The sequence below is a fragment of the Sus scrofa genome, chromosome 17 (assembly GCF_000003025.6).
Source record: "Sus scrofa isolate TJ Tabasco breed Duroc chromosome 17, Sscrofa11.1, whole genome shotgun sequence".
NCBI classification, from domain to species: Eukaryota; Metazoa; Chordata; class Mammalia; order Artiodactyla; family Suidae; genus Sus; species Sus scrofa.
In genome coordinates this window covers 22,365,404-22,374,264 of record NC_010459.5, presented here as the reverse complement: position 1 = coordinate 22,374,264, position 8,861 = coordinate 22,365,404, and positions in this window count along the sequence as shown.

Sequence of the window (8,861 nt, the reverse complement as noted above, 5' to 3'; positions counted from 1 at the left end):
AAGGCTGAGATAGGGTGTAAGAAAAGGAGAACTAGTTGCAATTTACTTTGAAATTTATTTATTTTTAATTATTACTATTATTTTTTTTAGCTTTTCAGGGCCGCATCTGCAGCACATGGGAGTTCCCAGGCTAGGGGGTCTGATGGGAGCTACAGCTGCAGGCCTACACCATAGCCACAGCAACGTGGAATCTGAGCTGCATCTTCGACCTACACCACAGCTCATGGCAACGCCAGATCCTTTACCCACTGAACGAGGCCAGGAATCAAACCCGCATACTCATGGATGCTAGTTGGGTTTGTTAACTGCTGAGCCATGACCAGAACTCCAGCATGAGAATCTTTAGTTGCATTCATATTGATGCAAATGGCATTATTTCATTCTTTTTTTATGGCTGAGTAGTATTCCATTGTATACATGCACGATATCTTCTCAGTCCAGTCATTTGTCAATGGACATTTAGGTTGTTTCCATGTCTTGGCTATTGTGAATAATAAAAATAGATGGACTTATGCTCATAGAGAAAAATTGGGAGATATCTGATAAGGCAAATCCAGTTAACTGTGAATGGTAGAATCTAGCTGGTAGATATATAGGTGCTTGCTTTTTAAAATTTTCTCAAGTTTTCTGTATGTTTGGAAATTTTCATCACACAAAGTTGGAAGAAACACAAAGGATAAAAGAACTGGTTTGGAAGTCAAGAGAAGTCAGGAGTCAAGAAGCTGATTGGGTCCCAGCTCTGCTACTCACTTGCTATGTAGCCTTGGACAAATCCCAAACTCTGTGAGAATTATATTTAAACAAACAGTTTGGGGGAGTTCCTATTGTCGATTATCGGGTTCTGAACCCGACTAGTGTTAGGTTTGCCAAGGGAGGAATGTGCAAGACCAAATTTGTAAAGCAAGAGAGATTTATTAAGGCATTAGAGGGGGATGGGCTGAACTCAAGATGGTGCCAGCCCTGACTGTGAGGAGGTGCTAGGCTTATAAATGATTTGTGGCAGGAATCTGTGGCTGGAGTTCATGGCAGGAACTTGTGACAGGAACAATGAAGAAGGAAGAGGGCAAGGTTAAGGGAGGGGTAGGGGTTCAAGTCCCATGACAGAGGGCAGTTAATCCTTATAGGAGGTTAATCTATGCAGGCAGGAGTTCCCTTTGTGACTCAGAGGTTAACCAACCCAACTAGGATCCATGAGGATGCAAGTTCTATCTCTGGCCTCGCTCAGTGGGTTAAGGATCTGGCGGTTGTGGCAAGCTGTGGTATAGATCGCAGATGCGGCTCAGATCCAGCATTGCTGTGGCTGTGGCGTACGCTGGCAGCTGTAGCTCTGATTAGACGCCTAGCCTGGGAACTTCCATATTCCAGGGGTGCGGCCCTAAAAAGAAAAAAAAATTTATGCAGGCAATTGTTTTCCATGGCTATTGTTTCTTACCATTCAACTTGAACATCCACATTCCAGGAGAGGGTGTCCACAGCAGGACTCCGAGGTGAACAGCCATATTGGGGGGGGGGGTCTGTCTCCATCCTCCTGGGAACCTATCAACTAGTATCCATGAGGATGCAAGTTTAATCTCTGTCTTCACTCAGAGTTAAGTATCCAGTGTTGCCACAAGTTACAGCATAGTTTGCAGTTGTGGCTTGTGTGCAGCTCCAATTCAGCCCCTAGCCCAGGAACATCCATATGGCATAGGTGCAGCCCTGAAAAAAGAAAATTAAATAGGGAGTTCCCTGGTCGAGCAGTTAAGGCTCCAGCATTGTCACTGCTGTGGTGTGCTCTGATCCCTGGCCTGGTAAGTTCCACAGAGATCTTTGGGGGCACAGCCAAAAAGAAAAAAAAAAAAGTTTGACTATGCATTGGGCCTTTTTTGGTTGGAATTGACAGTTAGCCATCTCAAACTAGCTGAGAGAGAGAGGTACACACAGAGACACAGAGGGTGATTGGTACATACAACTGGGAGGGAGGGGCTTCAACCAGACAGTTTGAAATTTCTCCCCATTGCTGCTTGACTCTGCCTCTCTTCATGTGTTGCCTTTTTTTTTTTTTTTTTTTTTTAGGGCCACATCTGCAGGAGATGGAAGTTCCCAGTCCAGGGGTCAAATTGGAGCTGCAGCAGCCGGCCTCTACCACAGCCACAGCAATGCCCAATCTGAGCCTCCTCTGCGACTTACACCATAGCTCATGGCAATGCCGGATCCTTAACCCACTGAGCAAAGACAGGGATGGAACCTGCAACCTCATGGATACTAGTCAATACTGCCGGGCCATAATGGGAACTCTGCGTGTTGCCTTTGAGGGTTTTTACTGCTTCAGGTGAACTTTCTCCATGCAATGGAAAAGGAATGCCTATAGGTTTTACCTCCTTCAATGTAATAACTCCACATGTAAGAGAGGATCCTCTCTTTAAAAATCTGTAATATAAAATTCCACAGAAGAATTTGGATTGGCCTGAAATGAGTCATGAGCCTAGACTTTCAGACCCAGAAATGGTATGTAATTAGCCAGGCCTGGATCACATGCTTCACCTGGACCAGGCTGCCAGGGCACTGACTGGAAGACCCAGCAAAGCCACATAAAAAAGGCATGGGGACCAGTCTCTATAGTCCATGGGATATTGCTACCAGGGGAAAAAAGGAAGGGATGCTGGAGAGAGAAAAGAAAACCAATGCCTACTAGAGTCTGGGCTCTCTAAGGAATCTTCTAGTGCTAATAGTTTATAAGTGCTGATCAGACTGCTATGTACCTTACAGATGCTCAGAAATGTTTGTTGAGTGAAAGAATATTTTATTTTATTTTATTTGTTTTATTTATTTTTCCTTTTATGGCCTCACCCCTGCATATGGAAATTCCTAGGCAAGGGGTCAAATCAGAGCTGCAGCTGAGGCCTTCACCACAGCCACAGCAACAATGGATCTGAGCTGCATCTGTGACCTATACCTCGTGGCAATGCCAGATCCCTAACCACTGAGCGAGGCCAGGGATCAAACCTGTATCCTCACAGAGACTACATCTGGTCTTTAACCTCCTGAGCCACAGTAGGAACTCATGAATGAAAGAGTATTTTAAAAATCCATAAAAGACTTCTCTGTGGCACAGCAGGATAAGAATATGGTGTTGTCACCACAGTGGCTTGGGCGACTCCTGTGGCATGGGTTTGATCCTTGGCCTGGGGAACTCCTTCATCCCTGGCACAGCCAAAAGAAAAAAAAAAAAGCCATAAACATGACACATTATTTAACATGTTAGTATAGTCATGGGGAAATTCTTTAAATATCAAATATCAGGTAGTCTAACTCCTTCATTTCACAGATAAAGGTAAACAGGGCCCCAAAAGTCTAAGCAATATTTCCAAGGGCATGTGGTTATACCTAGAACCCAAGCTTTCTGATCTCCTACCCTGCCTCTTCACTTCTTTAAAGTACTCATTTCAAAGAGATTCCTTTAGCCATCAACTCACTATAAGTTAACCTTAACTAATACAACCCAGGCATCCTGATAGCAAGGAAAACAGAGACTGAAAATTACAAAGAAAAGGAAAAGAAAAAAATCCACCTTGGTTTAATTGTTATTCTGATGAGTTAAGCCTTGGATCCAACACAGGCAGATTCTCTTAATAGAAAAGAAGACAAATTCACTGCCTGCCCCACAGTCAGCGTGTGGATAAAAGTGTGTTTATACAGCTGGATCATCCAGAAGGAGCCAGAGATGAAAACAGTCACTGAGGAGGCTAATGGCAGGTGACAGTTGGGAGCATCTGTTTCCCGTTAGAGACTGTAGACTACAAGATTTCTGTCCTTCTGTCCCCTGAGCCTGGCTTCCTAGGAAGCCTGAGTGTGTTCCTTGGTCTCTAAGTGCTGACAGCCAATTCAGTTGCTCACATATCCTAAAAGCATTCATGAGTTAGAAGACTCTAGCCTGGGGTTTGGAAGTAAAGCTCAGAATTTAGATTGGATAGGTCAAGTTATTTATGTTCAGGTGCTAAAGCACATTTTAATTCTGTAGTCAAAACTGTCAGGGAGTTCCAGTCATGGCTCAGCAGTAACAAACCTTACTAGTGTCCATGAGGATGTGGCTTCAATTCCTGGCCTTGCTCAGTGGGTTAAGGACCTGGCATTGCCATGGGCTGTTGTGTAGTCTGCAGATGCAGCTTGGATCTAGCATTGCTGTGGCTGTGGCATAGGCTGGCAGCTGCAGCTCCAATATGACCCCTAGCCTGGGAACTTCCATATGCTGCAGGTGTGGCCCTTAAAAGACCAAAAAAAAAAATCAGAAAAAACCTGTCAGAAAGAACATGTCATCTATTTCCCTCCCTCCCTCACTTTCTTCCTTCCTTCATATTGGAAGAGATTATTACCCTTAAGTTTTGGTTAAAACAGAATTATGATACTGCTAATTTTTCTACAGCAGTTAACCACTTTGGCCAGCATCTTGAAAAATATCTCGAGTCTTGTCTGCAAAATGAACTTCACAGAAATGAATATTAGACTTTGATTGTAACCAAAAGACATGACTGGATGGATGAAGGAGGCTAGTCTTTTTTTTCTTTTTTTTTTTTTCTTTTAGGGCTATACTCATGGCATATGGAAGGTTACAGGCTAGGGGTCAAATGGGAGCTGCAGCTGCATGCCTATACCACAGCCACAGCAATACCAGATTTGAGCTTCATCTGGGACCTACACTGCAACTTGTGGCAATGCTAGATCCTTAACCAGTGAGCGAGGCCAGGGATCGAACCTATATCGTCATGGATATTAGTCAGATTCTTAACCCACTGAGCCAAAATGGGAACTTCCTGCCTCATTTATTTATTTATTTATTTGGGCCGTACTTGCAGCATATGGGAGTTCCCAGCCCAGGGGGTGAATTGGAGCTGCAGCTGCTGGCCTACACCACAGCCACAGCAACATGGGATCTGAGCTGCATCTGCGACCTACACCACAGCTCACGGCAACGCCGGATCGTTAACCCACTGAGCAAGGCCAGGGATCGAACCCGCAACCTCATGGTTCCTAGTCGGATTCATTAACCACTGCGCCACGACGGGAACTCCTGAACCCTTTCTGAGTATATAAGTTGACCTCTAAGAATGCTGCCTTCGATTCCATTCCTCTCCACAGGCATAGGCCATTGCCCCCATCAAGAGGCAAGGACTGACACACTTCTTTAAATCAGAGCTGGTGTTTTGTCTTGCTTTGCTTTGCTTTTTAGCGTCACATCTTTGGCATATGGAGGTTCCCAGACTAGGTGTTGAGTCGGAGCTGTAGCCATTGGCCCACGCCAGAGCCGCAGCAACAGGGGATCTGAGCCATGTCTGCGACCTACACCACAGCTCATGGCAATGCTGGATCCTTAACCCACTGAGGGAAGCCAGGGTTTGAACCCTCAACCTCATAGTTCCTAGTTGGATTCATTTCTGCTGCACCACAACAGGAACTTCAAATCAGATCTGGCCTTTGACTGGCCTTCCATATGGCATTAAGTGGTACTCTGCTAGTTCTGGGTCTTTTTTTTTTTTTTTTTTTTTGGTCTTTTTAGGGCCCTCAGCATATGGAGGTTCCGGGCTAGGGGTAGAATCTGAGCTGTAGCTGCTGGCCTACACCAAAGCCACAGCCCCGTGAGATGTGAGCCTTCTGCAACCTACACCACAGCTCATGGCAACACTGGATCCTTAACCCATTGAGCAAGGCAAGGAATCGAACCTGTATCCTCATGGATACTAGTTGGGTTTGTTAACCAATGAGCCATGATGGAAACTCCTCTGGGTCTAATTTAGGAGGACTAGCAGTGTCCACTTCCTGCTTTGAATGCTTATGCCGACAAAGTCAGCTGCCATGTGTAAAGTCCATGTCTCTGTGACCTCCATGTTGTGAGAAGGCCCAAGTTACACAGAAAGGCTGCATATGGAGAGATGCCCAACTAGTGCCCAGTTGTTCCAGCTATGCCAATGCCAGCCCAGACATCAGCCCTCACGTAAGTGAAGAAGACGTCAGATGATTCTAGCATCATTTTCCATAAAACTACAGCTGCATGAGACACCCCCAAGTGAAAACCGCTCAGCTGACCCCAGTCAATCTCTAGAACTGTGAGCATAAAAATTGTGGGTATGGGTGTAACAAAAGACACCTACATATAGTCATAGCAATGTGATGTGCGTGCATTTCCTAAGACTGCCATAACAAAGGATCACAAACTGGGTGGTTTAAAATAAGAGAAACCTGGAGTTCCTGTTATGGCTCAGAAGGTTAAGAATCCCACTCCTGGGCATTTATCCAGAGAAAACCATGATTTGAAAAGGCACATGTACTCCAATGTTCATTGCAGCACTATATACAATAGGCAAGACATGGAAACAACCTAAATGTCCATGGACAGAGGAGTGGATAAAGAAGATGTGATACATATACACAATGGAATATTTCTCAGCCATTAAAAGGAAAGAAATAACAGCATTTGCAGCAACATGGATGGGCCTAGAAATTACCATGCAAAGTGAAGTTAGACAGTGAGACACCAATATCATATGCTATCATTTACATGTGGAATCTAAAAAAAGGACAAATGAACTTCTTTGCAGAATAAATACTGACTCACAGACTTTGAAAAACATAATGGTTTCCAAAGGAGAGAAGTTGTGGGGTGGGGGAATGGGATGGAAATGCTATAAAATTGGGTTGTGATAATTGTTGTACAAATATAAATGTAATAAAATTCACTGAGTAATTAAAAAAACAAAAGGAGTTCCTGTTGTGGTGCAGTGGAAACCAATTTGACTAGGAACCATGAGGTTGCTAGTCCCTGGTTTGGGGTTCAATCCCTGGCCTCCGCTCAGTGGATTAAGGATCTGGCATTGCCGTGAGCCATGGGGTAGGTGGCAGATGTGGCTTGGATTCTGCATTGCTGTGGCTGCGGCATAGGCCGGCAGCTGTAGCTCCGATTAGACCCCTAGCCTGGGACCCTCTATATGCCATGGGTGTGGCCATAAAAAGCAATTAAAAAAAAAACAGAAAAAAAGAGTCCAACTAGTTATCTATGAGGATGCCTAACTCAATGGGTTAAAGGATCTGGCCTTGCCAGGAGCTGGTGTTGCCGAGAGCTGTGGGATCGGTCGCAGACATGGTTCAGATCTAGCATTGCTGTGGTTGTGGTTGTGGCTGCGGCTGTGGCGTAGGCCAGCAGATGCAGCTCCAATTAGACCCCTAGCCTGGGAACCTCCATATGCCGCAAGTGTGGCCCTAAAAAGACAAATTACATAAATAAATAAATAATAAAAATTTAAAAATAAAGTAAAACAAGAGAAATCTATTTTCTCACTGGAGGCTAGAAGTTCAAAATCAAGGTGTCAGTGCTGCCGAAATTCAGCCTTTGTCTTCCAGTGCTAAATAGAAACATGGAGAGAGACAACTGGGTGAAGGAGAAAAAAAAATAGCTATATTACTTTGGCAGGCAAAAGAGGCCACAGCAGGCTAATGCCCTAAAGACTGAGCCCTCACTCTGGAAAGAATAGGAAGTGGTTTTATGGTTTAGAAGTAGAAAATTGGACCACAGATAAGGATCAGGGTAGATGCAAGCTTTCATTCTTCTTCAGAGTTGATGTTTGGTGGCCCCAGGACTGGTTCTGGTGGTCCTCTCTGGTTTTAGTTTGCTGGGGATCTTAGTTCTTCAGAAGATCTTAAAGATATTGTTATGTATATTCCTTGAAGAGGAACCAGTCCCTTGCCTCAAGGCTTTACGATTGTCCCTTGACTACTCCTCCTTTGTCTCTGAAGCCCCTCCCTTCCCTGATTAGTAACTGTTTGAACCCACCCTTTGGAATTCAGGGACTGTCAAGGAGGCTGAAGCTTATTCCCTAAAAACAAGAAATGGGGGAAGTTCCTGTAGTGACTCATGGAAGCGAATCCCACAAGTTACCATGAGGTTTCAGGTTCAGTCCCTAGCCTCACTCAGTGGGTTAAGGATCCAGCATTACCGTGAGCTGTGGTGTAGGTCGCAGATGCTGCTTGGATCTTGTATTGCTGTGGCTGTGGCTGTGACTGTGGTGTAGTTGTAGGTGTGACTCAGTTGTGTGGCTGTAGCTCCAATTCGACTCCTAGCCTGGGAATGTACATATGCCAAGGGTGCGGGAAAGCCCCCTCCAAAAAACAAACAAACAAACAAACAAAAAACACCAAGAAATGGGGGGCATAGAAATGCTTGTGTCCAGGAGCCCCATAGGACCCTGCTTGGTTTCATCAGCAGGGCCATGTTCACTTTGAGACTCTGGGTAGAATCCACTCTTGCATTTTCTAGCTTTTGCCTCTAATCCCTGGCACCCCTTGGCTTGCAGCTGCATTACTCTAATCTCTGCCTCTGTCATTACAGGGTGTTCCCTCTCCGTGTTTAAGTGTCTATATTATTGTGCTTATAGATTCCGTAATCAGGAATTCAGACAGGGCACCGTAGTGATAGTTTGACTGTTCCCAAAGCCTGGGCCAATTTTCTGGTAGTATGAATAAGCCATCTTTTTCTATCTCCCAATAATATCCCCCTTAAATTTCTTTGAGCCCTTATCTCAGCCTTCTGCTAACATTTTCCTGCGGATCCTCTCCCACCTTTGATGCTTCACAGAGTCCCAAAGCCAATGGTGCATGTTTTACTTTTGTTATTATGTTGCTTTGTTATGACAGTCATTTCAATTCTAAGTAACAAAATCTGTTCCAGTTACTATTGCCATGTAATACATAATTACTGTTACTTAAGTAATAAACTTCCCCTCCTACCCCTGAAAGTCAGTAGGAAAATAAGAAAGAAAAAGGCTGTTTGATCCCTGGCCTGGGAACTCCCTCATGCCTTGGGTGTGGAGGATAAAAAAAAAAAAAAAAGAAAA